The following is a 15,146-nucleotide window of genomic DNA, read 5'->3' on the forward strand; positions in this document are numbered from 1 at the left end:
ATCATGGCACATAAAGTGTCCATGCCCTTGTGCTTACTTCTCAAGTTCCTTGTTTGTGTAACAAAGAGACAAGCACTAGAGTTTGCATTGTCCTCTTCATGGTAGACTTATCTAACATGTTCTTCCATTGATACATTATCAATAGGAAGATTGTGAGGATGAGACTACTTAGTTACATCTACAAGCCATTAAAGACAATCTATGGGATTGTAGAACTAAGTCCGGAAATTAAAGCGTTCGGTTTTTCTTTGTCAAGTTTTGGATAGCGTTTGCAAATATATTGGTAAACAAATACATAACGAATATAAATTGATCGATTTTAAGCCATTTGATTCGGGTCTTTAAATCAAATAGCACCACCCACTATTTTTGGCAAATTCCATATCCCTCATCGGAATTCGAGAGTTTTGGAGGAAACTCTTAGTAGGGTATGGGAGGCTCACTATTACCAAGCCCACCTCACGATGATACGATATTGGCTAGCATTAATAATAATGAGAGAGTACGCTTACTCATTTGCATCTCATGCAAGTACCCATCTTATTTGGCCTCTAGAGAATGTTGCCTCACAATGATATGATATCGGCGCCATTGCACTTAGTTAAGTTATTCCCACCATGCTTAGTTCATGAAGGGGTTCAAGAATAGCCTCACAATGATATGATATTGGCCATCCTCGTTGCCTACACTCACCTCATCATATGCGTATAGACTCCTCCTGAGTGTAAGCATGCACTTTGTACTCCCCCATGATAGGGTGAAGCCGGTGTACAAGTCACAAACGATTGGAGCCTACCACGGTGGAAGGCCACGAAGAGATATTCAAAGCATCTCTCGCTTATCAACTTAATATTGATTTGGTTGAGGGTTTTTAGGTCTCATCACATATAAACATACATTTTAATCCAATTAAAACATTTTGGTCCTATTACAACTATTGGTCCATTTGATTGATTTAGTTGTATATAATACTCCCACTAAGCTTTTAAAACGGTTTTTAAAGCAAGAGTATATGATACTACTAACATAAGGTTTGCATTCATTGATGGACTATATAGTTGCCTTAGGGCCTTAGGATGACTATGAACCTTTGATTCGATTCAAACACGAGCCTAGTGTTGAATCTCGGTCTAGGGATGGAGATTGATTTTAGTTACGCGTTTAATCACATTAAGGCGTGTTGTCTTATTGGGCGTTGGACCCAACTACTCCATTTTCATGCATATCGAATAAAACAAGAAAGGAGTACTTCAAAGTAAATAAGAGCTTATGCTCTTTTACAACAATTGATCAAATCAAATTACTTTAAAGTAAAGAAGAGCTTATGCTCTTTTACAACAATTGATCATATCAAATTACAACCAAAATTTAATCTACACATTCCCATGGTTCAAACAAATTTGAAACGGCCTTTCACATAGCTCAATTATCGTAGGCTAAGGTTCATAATCACCCTTTCTTTAATTAATTAACGCTTTAACTAATTAAACTTGAATGCAACATTTTCATTTGGTTTTTGTATCCATAGAATTGATTTAAATGGAGCTAAATGAAATGAAAATCCAATTCTCATTTAAAGAGACAAAACAATTTTTGTTCTCTACCTAATTTGGGCCAAAATGCTATGACCTCAACTTGTTTGGGCCATAGTGCAATTAACCTCAACTTTTGGGCTATTTTGCAAAAACTTAAACTTTTGGGGTCACTTTGTAAAAACACAAAAGCCCACTACTTCATGTAATTACAACTAGAACCCAAAATTTTCAACAAAAAATAAAACTTCATTAAAGGAGCAAAACAATTTGTCCTTTTAGTGATTTTGGACCTTTACGTAAAAACGTAAACTTTTGGGTCAAAATGCAAATACACAAAAGTATCAAAACTTTATATAATTGCACAAAAGCCCCACAAGGACCCTAATTGAGTAGGGTGGCTGATTTTGAAGCAAAGTAATAAAAAAAATTTCAAAGTTTTTGTAAGTGGGGTGTGTGTAATGGAATAAATCATTACACACCAAACCCACTATAATTTCTTTAATTTTTCAAAATAAATATCTAATATATTTAAACATAAGAAATATTTCAAAACAAAAACTTTATGAAATAAATCAAAACTTTGAATCAAAACACCAAACCTTTTGTTCTTGGCAAGAACATATCAAGAACAATGAAGAACATTCATGAAAACCCATAAGAGCTCCATGAACATTCTTCACCCAAAAACATACCAAAACCACTCAAACTTAAGGGAAATAACATACAACCATACTAGGGTACATAGGGGTTCCAAAAGTCACTTTAAAACAATTTTAACAAGTCAAACAAGAACCCAAAATTCCACCCTTTGGATTTGGCCGAATTTCCCAAAAAACATGGCACCAAATTTTAGCTCCAAAATTCATGCTCATATGAACTACATCTACAACATTTGAGATGGCAAATTTTCTAACAAAATTTACATTCAAAGAAGCAAGAATAAAGCTTGTAACAATTACAACATTCAAATCACAAACTATGAACTACAAAACCCAAAAGGATTCACCAACTACTAGACTTAGGCTCTTGATACCACTTGAAGGAAAATTTGTGAAAAACATGTTCATTTAAGCAACATCAATAGCATGCAATTAACAATTAAAGGCGGAATCATGCTTGTATGCACTTAAAACAAAACATTTACCCATGAAATTCAAAGCCTAGTAGATAGGTGAATCAAGACTCAACTCAAAACAAAGTGAGTTGAAAAATCAATACCTTTGTAGATTCCTCTTTGCATAAGCAAAGGCTAATCACCCAAAGAGAGGGCCTTCATTCCTTGCATCTTGGATCCATGGATTTGGATGGATGAAAAGGTTTCTCCAAGTTCCCAAAATTGAGAACCTCTAAGTCTCCACACCAAGGTATATTGAAAGAAGAAATGAGTGACCTAGAGGAAGTAAGATTGCTAGATTTTCCCCTCTAGATTGGCCAAAATTTTTGAGAGAAAGGAGAGCTTGTGTTCTCATCCTTTCCCCAAAAATAACCCTTAGTAAATTTTAGGCTATAAAGTCCTTTATATAGTCCCTTCAAATAAGTGACCTAATGGACCAAAAGCCCTATTCTTTTACACATGGCTAGCCTATAGGTTTATTGGGCTTTCAAGCCCTTTGTTTTATTCAAGTTGTCATACAACTTGAGTTAATGGGCTTGACATTCAAATCCCATTGGGCCTTGCGGCCCAAAACTAACCCGAGGTCTTTAACGAACTTATTCGTTTGATTAATTAACATATTAATTAATCCTTGCCATAAATAATTAAACCATTTAATTATTCTTACTCATCTCCGTTGAATCTTCAAACTCTACCTTACACGGTGTACGATCCATTAGGTTCCTTTTAGCGAGGCAGTGGGCGATTCAAACTCTTTCAAATCGATTGTGAATTGAAACTTACTTTCAATTCTCCCGTTAGTGATAATACACTTTTAGGGCTTCCACAAACCATGAGTGACACCTAGCAGCATATCATGGTTACCCAAGCTAATCAGAAGAGGTGGAGAACCTATTCAGTTTAGGATTACAAATGCAATACGGTCTTTCTCTAATACAATACTCTTGACCACATTGTTTGGATTGATAGTTTATTCATGTCTACTATCCAATGTGAATCTTGTGCTTATATGATTACCTTGAATGTGATCTGGAACGCATTCCAACATCTCATTCATACTCTGGCCAGAGATTCCAAATCATATCATAGAGTATTCTCCCTCAAACAGTTTGAAGGTTAGAGATCCCTTGTTGCGCATTCACTTGCCTCCATGGCTAAGTGGCTTAACCCCAACGATGCCGTGGACACCCTGATAGAGTGACGTTGACATAATCAAAGATTAAGGACCTAACCACAAGACAACTGTGATGCCTCAGGTCAAAAGACTAATTTGCATTATCCCAACCATGAGTTCTCATGTGACATGAATATGAGAACTCTTCGTTGATCGTGTTCAGTGAACTCATTCTCTATTGAGCACCTACGTACTTGTCTTGATGTCACACACACCAATGACTCGAGACTAGTCACTCTCCCTGAGAGAAGACATAGCACGTACTGATCTTAACGGACTGTCAATGCCCAATTGACAATCCTATGATCAGGAACGTTTAGGATGTGTCAACGAAAGAATGGTCTCATGAATCTAACTTCTTTAGATCGCATTCTTCCAATCACATATTCCTTGGACTTATCGTTTAAGCATATAACATTTATATGAGACGGCTCAAACAATAATGTTTGCCCTTTAAACTACATTAGTTTGAAATGTCCGTAAAGTATCATCATATAATTGGTTTTAGGGCACATTTCCAACACGTGACATATTACATGGCTCCAGAAAATCTGGAGCCTTCTAAAGAAGGTTAAAATTACAAAAATATTCCTAACTTTAAACGTTAATAACTTCTTCGTTATAACTTTGTTTCACGAACGGTTTGCGCCTACATGTTCATGAGATCTAGCTCTATTCAAACATATAAATTGTAACCTCGAAAGGTCTACGATTTTTAGGAAATAAATTTCCAAACTTCAAACTTCGTAACTAGTTATCTTAATAATACAAATACGTAAATTATAATTGACACGCCCCGACCCCGATATTCCCCGAATACCAGGATAGGCACGTGCTGGCCGACACCCGAGGGTGACGAGAGCCATTTATTAAGTACAAATGCTGAAAATAAAGGATAAATAAGGTTTATAAATATAAAAGAATAATGAATATGCAAATAAGGACCGTGTTCAGAGCACACCACTAATCTAGAACACTAAAAGAAAATAATATAAAATTGAATGAAATGAATGAATGGGTCCTACACCGAGAGGGCTCGAAGATGCCGATGCGGAAGTGCCTGGACGTCGGGATTGTATGCCTCGATTCTAAGTCCTGAAGGGGGCGCAAAACAAACATGAGTGGACCAAGTTGATATATATATAATAAAACAGTTATCAACATACTAACCCCCAGGTTTTATGAAAACACTTATATATAATGATAAACATAGGTTTTCCGAAACCTAGCATGTCGTGCAATGTCTCAAATCATAATTCGCATAAATAATAAACACTAGTGAATGTCCGATACAACTCTCCAGGCCCCATGCCGGCTCCTTGTCTCTGAGCACACAGTCAGAGGAAAATACACTTCAGGCCCCATGCCGGCTCCCCGTCTCTGAGCAGACAGTTAGAGGAAAACACACTCCAGGCCCTATGCCAACACCAAACCGTCGCCCGGGACGGATCAGATCTATCCCTACGTCCCGTAGCGGAAAGGACCACTAGGTAAGTACAAAACCAGTGAACATACATATATTTGAAAATCAACTTCATAGTATAAAGTCATCCATCATCTATACTATAAAGAGGTGTTCTAAATATGTTCTAAATATCATATCGTCATCCATCAGATATTCTACAAGAACATGGGTTATAGGAAAAATAGTAATAATTCAAACTAACCTCAGTAAGCATGTTATCTCGTAAAACGTTTCATAAAACATAATCATCAAATCATGCTTTTCATGTATGCATGTTTTGCCCGGGCCCCCACCACAACCCGGGCCCGATCCACCACCGTAGCACGATATTGTCCGCTTTGGGCTTACCACGCCCTCACGGTTTTGTTTCTGGGAACTCACACGAGAACTTCCCGATGGGTCACCCATCCTGGGAGTGCTCTCGCGCGCTACTCGCTTAACTTCGGAGTTCCTACGGAACCCGAAGCCAGTGAGCTCCCAAAAGGCCTCGTGCTAGGTAAGGATGGGATATACATATAAGGATCACTCCCCTAGGCGATGTGGGATGTCACAATCCACCCCCCTTAGGGGCCCGACGTCCTCGTCGGCACACACGCGACCAGGGTTAGGCTCTGATACCAAATTGTCACATCCCGGCCCGGGGCGGATCACTTCCCGGGCCCGCTCCACCACCGTAGCACGATATTGTCCGCTTTGGGCTTACCATTCCCTCGCGGTTTTGTTTTTGGGAACTCACGAGCAACTTCCCAGTGGGTCACCCATCATGGGATTGCTCTAGCCCCCTTCTCGCTTAACTTCGGAGTTCCTACGGAATCCGAAGCCAGTGAGCTCCCAAAAGGCCTCGTGCTAGGTAAGGATGGGATATACATATAAGGATCACTCCCCTAGGCGATGTGGGATGTCACAATAATAATTTCCGGTAACAAAATTTTAAAATTCCTCAATTAAATTTTCATAACCATAAATCAATTTATTTTCGATTTTCTCCACATATTCATATATTTAAATTTTCAAGGTATTACATTTACCCCCCGTTAAAATAAATCTCGTCCCCGAGATTTCAACCATTGAATTACGAAAAGAAGTTAGACTTGTTCTCACCATTCCTTTTATAGTGAATAAAAGCATAGTCTCAATCTACGATTTAATCCAAGCTCAGAAAAATAAATAATTCCACGAAGCAATCAACTATATTTAGATTTCCTACCACCCTCATTGGTAGAATAATTATCAAAATTTCTAGCTATACATATTGGCAAAAATAATGTCAAACATCAAGCCACATTTACCATTGGCTAAATAATACCATATTTTAAACCCCCTCTACCATTGACTAGATAAATACTATCATAATAACTACACACACAACCGATACCAACATCATGAAAATTTTTGCCATACTCAATATTGGCAAAAACAATATCATAAATTCTAGCCATAACTATCTTTGGCCAAATAAATATCAAAATTTCAAGCCATAATCGTCATTGGCTAACTAAATATCAAAATTCCAAGACAAACCTTTATAATTGGCAAATCAAATATAAAAAATTCCTACCAAAATCATTGAAATTTCCAATCACACTCACTGGGTTATGGAAAGAAGTTTAAAACCAAATCCGCAATATCGTTAACACAGAACGAAATCAAAATCTCTTTCTATGATTTCATTCATATCCACAATTAAACTAAATTACCCATAGTAAATTTAAAAGCCTTTTAAATCTTTCTTTCAATTGTTTCTCTTTTAAATTGATTCGAAATGTAGCCACAGATCGAATAAATTAGTGACTCACACTTCCAGAGCACTATTCACATTCCATCAACCAAAGGAGAGAAATTTATATATCACGACTCTAACGGTCAACAAAATTAAACCTTATTAATCATATGGTCATGAGAATATGTGCGTTTCATCAGCTCTGTTTGTGATATCAAATCCAATAATGACAACTCATGACTATGGCAACCAAACTAATCAAATTTGTAATTACAAACTTTGTCCATCAATTCTTTTCATCAAACAAAAAAAAACACAACTGGAAAATCGTTTATATTAAATGAACTCAAAGTCTCATTCCATAATTTTATTTATGTCCTCCAATGATCAATGAAGAAATCTTCATGGTTTTTCCACCATTCCATTTCTAATGGGCAAATCATAATCTTAGTTTATGATTGCATTCCAGTTCAATAAATCTCCATGACTTTCATAAATAATAAAATTTCCAACCATCATGATCATTAGCCATACAAATATAAAGAATTTCTAAACATAGTCATCATTGACCAAACAAATATTTTTCCCACAACTTTCTGTTCATCCAAACTAGTAACTAGAAGTCTGGAAGGAATCGTAATATACCTGGCCAATATACATATTACACATATTTATCACTTTGATAACTCATTCTCGCAGCCCACACGTGGAGTTTTTCTCCCAAAAACACTAGGTCTTTGTGCCCATTCAATCATTCCTTCACATTTCATGGGTCATTTCACCTAATTCATCATCCACGGGACCACTTTGCCCAATCACACATCCTCTCATTCAACTGGCTATCATGCCCAAATCGACATCCACATGCCTTTTTCACCCAATTCAACATTCATGGGCCTTTTTCCACCCAATTCAACATTTCTCAAATTGCATAGGTATATTACAACTTTTCCATCTACTTGTCACAATTTCACAATCACTTTAACATTCAAATTTCCATAATGCATAACCTAAGTTCAACCCTAATTTAAGGTTAATCCGAAACTTTAATCAAGCGCTCATCATTAAGGCTATTACATGAAATATGACATTTTAATATACTCCCATTCAATTCAATTCATTTCATGATGATTTACAACATACACTTTCCACAAGAATTCCTCGTTATTCATATAACTTATGAAATAATGCAATATCAATGTAATTCATAATTCACATCCACAAACTCAATAATATCTCATAATGTAAAGTAGGATCATTTGCTCTGATACCAAATTAAACTAGTTACAAAGTTTGAAGTTTGGAAATTTATTTCCTAAAATACGTAGACCTTTTGAGGTCACAATTTATATGTTTAAATAAAGCTCGATCTCACGAATGCGTAGGCACAAACCGTTTATGGAACGGAGTTATAACGAATAAGTTATTAACGTTTGAAGTCAGAGATGTTTTTGTAATTTTAACCTTCTTTAGAAGGCTCCAAATTTTCTGGAGCCATGTGATATGCCACGTGTGTGGCTAGGGGTGGGCACGGTGCGGTTCGGTGCGGTTCCACCTCTAAACTGGAACCGGAACCGAAATATATTAACGGTTCGATTCGGTGCGGTTCCACTTAAATTTATTACTAGAACATTACGGTTCGGTTTATACCGGTTCCGATTCGGTTCTTACCGGTTTACGGTTCTTAATAATAAATTATTTGAACACCAAATCATTATGCATTCAAATACATCTTCTAAAACTGATTACATAAAGTTGCATACAACACATCTTTTTTAATGCAAATGTCTTTGGTAGTGGCACCAAGTCAACAAAAAGAGACAACTAAAATACATATGCACTGGTCAATCAGTCAACAAACAAAAAAATGATGAAGCAAATTGCAGGTTTTCAGACTTCAGAGAGCAAGCAGGAAGCAGCAGCTCCTGTACACAATTTTTCAACCTATTATACCATGACATGTGTGTGTATATATAATTTATTTATTTATTATTAATAAAACGGTTCGGTTCGGTTCGGCCGGTTCTTGGTCATTCGAAACCTGAACCGGAACCGGTTTGAACGGTTCGGTTCGGTTTTTCACTTAAAGTTGACTTTTCCGGTCAACACGGTTCTTTTCGGTTTTTTTTCTTACGGTTCGATGCGGTTTTGCGGTTTTGCGGTTTTTATGCCCACCCCTATGTGTGGCTGGGATGAAGGGAAAAGAAAGAAAAGAAAAGAGAGAGATGGATGGCTAAGATGAGAAGGAAAGGAGAAATGAGAGAAAGGAGGAATGTGACCGGTCAATCAGGAAAAGAGGAAAGGATGGGAAATGAGGGAGAAGAAAAAGAGGGAACCGGATCCCTTTTCTAACGCGCAACCCGACCCGACGGGTTCCATGGCCTTTGACGCCATTTCTGGTGATTTTCAGGCAAATTGAAGCCACTCACCACCTAGAAAAATATTCCACAATCCTTTCCCTTCCAATTTCAACCAAAATCGAAAGTATTGGCCTTGGTTTCGTGGAAAAAAAACATTGGTGGGTGTAGTGGTAACTTGGCGGTGATTCGCCATTTTCTGCAACTTTTCCCATCGATCCTCACCACCAAAATACCTTGCTTGAGCTCAGGAACAATGCCCAATCATTGGTTGGAGCGTCGGAGTTGATTTGAGGACGAATCAAGGAACATCATTTTCTAGGGTTCCGGTAGGTTCATGGCAAATTGAGGCTTTTCCAGGCCAAATTGGCCTTGGTCACAGGTATAAAAGTTGCTCCACTCATTGAGATTTAGATTTTTCTAAAATTTGGTAATTTTTGAAAATAGTTGAATTTTCCAGAAAGTCGAGACGGCCAACCACCATGTGTGGCCAGTAGGCTGACGCTGCCTTTTTATGCAAATTTAGATATTTTAAATCTGTAATTGGTAACCATTTGATGTGATTCGATTGTGAAAACTAATGTTGAATATTTCCAATTCTAGAATATTTTCGGAAATACAGTCTAACAAGAGTTAGATGCAACCTTTATAATCGAGATTTAATCTTTAGTTGGGAATTTGATTTAAGAGAAGAAATTGGTGATAAATTATAAAAAATTAATCGTAAGTTTTCAGAAGTTAATTTTGGTTATAGTTTTTTGTGAAGGATTATGAAATTTAGATAAAGAATCATGATTATTCATAGTAATGTAAACAAGAGTTTAATTTGGGACTATCATCTGAATTATTTCTCGGAAATATATACTTCTGGGGTGAGGCGTTACACTGTATCTTTATCGACGCTCGAATGCAGTGTTAAATGAGCAAAGGGGCCATAGAAACTTCTTTTTGGACGACTCCATCCAAAGTTGTTTGGAAGCATTTGCTCTTATCAACTTTACATACAACATGCAAAAGAAGTACTTTGACCTTATTATATGGGGGAGGGTAAAGAAGCAAGGACAAGAGGGTAGAGTTCAAAAGAGTAGAATGCGTTTAGGAACATGGAATATAGGAACCTTAACGGGAAAATCTATGGAAGTAGTGGAAGTTATGGTGAGGAGAAAGACAAGCATTATGTGCCTACAAGAAACTAAGTGGGTTGGTCTTAAGGAAAAGTATCTCGAAAACTCAGGTTTTAAACTTTGGTATTTGGGGAACAAATAGAACGAGAAATGGTGTTGGCATCATCGTGGACAAGACCTTGACACAAGATGTTGTAGATGTCAAGAGGGTTGGAGATAGAATTATGACAATCAAGATTGTAATATGACAAGAACTCATCAATGTGATTAGTACATACGCACCTCAAGTAGGGTTGGATACGAGTTTGAAGGAGAAATTTTGGGAAGACATTGGAGACTTGGTGCAAGGAATTGCTCAAATGAAGAAGGTATTTATAGGAGGAGAATTAAATAGAGATGTGGGCAAGAAGACAGGCAATTATAGAGGTTTTCATGGTGGCCATGGTTTTGGGGAGAGAAACGAGGATGGGGAAGCCATCTTGGATTTTGCAATGACATACAATCTCTTCTTAGACAACACCTTTAAGAAGAGAGAACATGTGATCAACTACAAGAGCGGGTCGTCAAAAACACAAATAGATTTTCTTCTAATGAGGAAGGGAGATCGTATAACTTGTAAGGATTGCAAAGTTATACCGGGAGAGAGCTTGGCTAATCAACATCGCTTGTTGGTGATGGATATACATATCAAAAAAGGGAAAAAAGAACAAGACCTTGAAGTGCCCAAGGACTAGATGGTGAAATCTAAAAGGAGAAAAACAAGCTATTTTTAAAGAGAAAGTAATCACCCAATTTGTTTGGGATAGAGAGGGGGAAGCTAACCAAATGTGGGATTACATGGCTAGTTGTATCTGAAAAGTAGCAAAAAGGGTTATTAGGAGAGTCCAAGGGCTTTGCTCTACACTAAAAGGAATCTTGGTGGTGGAAGGAGAGGTACAGACAAAAGTTAAGACTAATAATGAATGTTGTAAAGCTTTATACAAGGATAGGACTGATGAAAACAATGAAGGGTATAGAATAATGAAGAAAGAGGCAAAGAAAGTTGTGAGAGAAGATAAACTAGCGGCTTTTGATGATATGTATAAGTGACTAGATACCAAAGAGGGAGAGTTGGATATCTATAAACTAGCTAGAGCAAGGAAAAATAAGACAAGGGACCTAAACCAAGTGGGGTGCATCAAGGATGGGAATGGAAAGGTTCTTGTTACAGAGAACGCGGTCAAAGATAGATGGAAAGGTTATTTTCATAATATTTTCAATGGACATAAAAGGAGTACTTCTTTGGGGGAGTTGAGTAACTTAGAAGAGTGTAGAAACTACTCCTTTTACCGCCGAATTAGGAAGGAATAAGTGGTTGTAGCATTGAAAAAGATGAAGCATAGAAAAGCAGTGGGCCCATATGATATACCGATCGAAGTGTGGAAAGTTTTGGGAGAGACGGGTATAGCATGGCTTACAAACCTTTTCAATAGGATTTTGAAAACGAAGAATATGCCAAATGAGTGGCGAAAGAGAACTTTGGTGCCTATCTACAAGAATAAGGACGACGTACAAAATTGCATGAACTATAGGGGTATTAAGTTAATGAGTCATACAATGAAGCTTTGGGAAAGAGTAATTAAGCATAGACTTAGGCAAAAGACACAGGTCTCGGACAACCAATTCGGGTTCATGCCAGGGTGCTTAACCATGGAGGCAATCTATCTCTTACGAAGATCGATGGAAAGATATAGAGATATGAAAAAGGATTTGCACATGGTCTTTATAGATTTAGAAAATGCGTATGATAGGGTCCCAAGAGTCATTCTTTGGAGGATTTTAGAGAAGAAAAGAGTATGAGTAACATATATTCAAGCTATAAAGGATATTTATAATGGAGCAAGGACTGCCGTAAGAACTCATGAAGGATAAACCTAAAGCTTGCCCATAACTGTAGGGTTACATCAAGGTTCATCTTTAAGTCTTTACCTTTTGCATTAGTAATGGATGAGTTAATGAGACATATTCAAGATAATATTTCTCGGTGTATGCTTTTTGCAAACAATATAATGTTGATAGATGAAACTTGGGAAGGAGTAAATGCGAAGCTTAACCTTTGGAGAGAAGTGTTGGAATCTAAAGGTCTTCGCCTAAGTTGGTCAAAGACAGAGTATATGGAGTGTAAGTTCAGTGCAAATGGAGGCTCAAATGAGTTAGGGGTGAGGATTAGAGATCAGGAAGTGCCAAAAAAACGACCGCTTTCGCTACCTAGGATCTATCTTGCAAAAGAACGGAGAGTTGGATGAAAACCTGAACCATAAAATACAAGCTGGATGGATGAAGTGGATGAGTGCATCCAGCATGTTGTGTGACCGTCGTATGCCACTGAATCTTAAGAGAAAAATTTATAGGACGTCAATAAGGCCGGCAATACTTTATGGCACGGAATGTTAGGCGGTGAAACATCAACATGTACATAAAATGAGTGTAGCAGATATGATAATGCTTCGGTGGATGTGTGGGCACACAAGAAAAGATAAGATTAGGAATAAGAGTAGCCGAAATTGAAGGAAAAATGAGAGAAAATTGGTTACAATGGTTTGAACATGTGAAACAAATGCCTACTAACGCTCTAGTTAGAAGATACGATTACGGGATAGAGGTTTAGGGCTGAATGGGTAGAGGAAAACCTAGGAAGATTTTGAAATAGACTCTAAGAAAAGACTTAGAGTACATGGATCTAATGGAAGAAGTGACACAGAATCGAGCGCAATAACGTTCTAGGATTCATATAACCGACTTCACTTAGTGGGAAAATGTTTTGTTGTTGTTGTTGTTACCCTTATTTTATTGAGATTTTCTCCGGAATGGCCAAAATGATTGATTATGGACAAAAGTGAGGAGTTGTGCAAATCTCAGAAACCATTTTAGTTAAAAAGCTTTATTTTTAGTTTACAAAAGGAGATTGAAGTGGATACTAATTTGGAATGTCTTCTGTTTGATATTAATTATTTGGTGAAGCATATTTGGGTTTGTGCCGTGGGTTAGCAACCTTGCTGCTCATACGGTTGCCTCATTTATTGCCAAACATGGTGTTCCATTTGTTTGGGACGGAATAGGCTTTGAGTTTTTATTTAATATTCTTGCTATGGATGTAAACATTTCGATTAGATTATAAATAAAATCTCTTTTTGACAAAAAAAATGGAACCAAAATGTAAATGAATTAGTACAAAAAAACAAAGTTTAAAAGCTAAAAATGTGCCAAATTAGACAAATGACTTGGCGAAAACCATAACTCCATCATATGAATGGACGCCACGTGTAAATCAGTGCCACTGTAAGAGTTCAAATGTGTTAGCATCAATCCACGCTACAATGCCGCCTCCACGTATTAAAATAAGAACAATACTTGGCTACTTAAGATGAGTAAGAACTCCTACTCAAAATTTATTAAAATTGTTCGTTATCAATTTATATTACTTCGTGTTTATAATTAGAACAGTTCATATTATAAATCACCCTATAAAGATCGCATCTACAAAAAAATTAATTAAAACTAAGGTTGTTTAGTCATCAATCTTTTAAGAACAAATGAATAGTATTGGTAAAAATATCACATCCTGGCCCAGACCCCCACCACATCCCGGACTCAACTCCACCATAACACGATATTGTTCACTTTGGGCCCCGACTACGCCCTCACGATTTTGTTTTTGGGAACTCACACGAGAACTTCTCAGTGGGTCACCCATCATGGGAGTGACCTCGCGTGCTACTCGCTTAATTTCGGAGTTCCCATGGAACCTGAAGCCAGTGAGCTCCCAAAAGGCCTCGTGCTAGGTAGAGATGAGAATATACATATAAGGCTTAGAGGATCCACTCTCCTGGGCGATGTGGGATGTTACAAAAAACATTACAAACCATCTATATATTTGATATAATAAATTGACAAAACGATCTTAGTTTTAATTTATTTTTTGCAAATATAATATTTACAGTGTGATTCATAGTATAGACGGTTCTGATTATAAACACAAAACTTTCTGATTAAAACATTAAGAATTTTCTGTAGAAGTGCTATTCATCTTTTAAGTAACGAGGTATTGTTCTTAAAATAATATCTCCATTTTAATATCTCCTAAAACGTGCCTTCCACATAGGCCTGGCAAACGGGTCGTGTCTATCGTGTTCGTGTCGTTTTCGTGTAACACCTGTTATCTTAACGGGCCGTGTCGTGTCACACCCGTTATCTTAACGGGTCCTTAACAAGTCGTGTCACTTTACCCAACGGGTAAAGTGACCCGACCTGTTATGATCCGTTATGACCCGTTAAGAAAAAAAAATATTTTTTTTAAAATTTGCACATACCACACATTGCCACATAAATATTACTTCAAAACATTAAAACATTTCTCGTTCAAGTACTATATCTACACTCGAAAATAAAAGCCTAATAAAAAAATAATACATACACTACTAATCTATTACAAATATTAAATGTGCAAGGATAAAGAGTTTTTGTTTTTAAGATTGTAAGTCTTTCTCAAAATTTTACACCTCCATTTACAAAATCTTCAATTTACATCGATCATCATGAAATTGTATTGGAACTTTAGCTTGATCTATTGCCTTCAAGAGTTATGTTGAAGATGTTTTCAGTAAGCTTTTCCACGTCA

This window comes from the organism of the source record quoted next, unplaced genomic scaffold (assembly GCF_019419815.1).
Source record: "Pyrus x bretschneideri cultivar Hongxiangsu unplaced genomic scaffold, Pyrus_bretschneideri_v1 Contig17, whole genome shotgun sequence".
Taxonomy (NCBI): domain Eukaryota; kingdom Viridiplantae; phylum Streptophyta; class Magnoliopsida; order Rosales; family Rosaceae; genus Pyrus; species Pyrus x bretschneideri.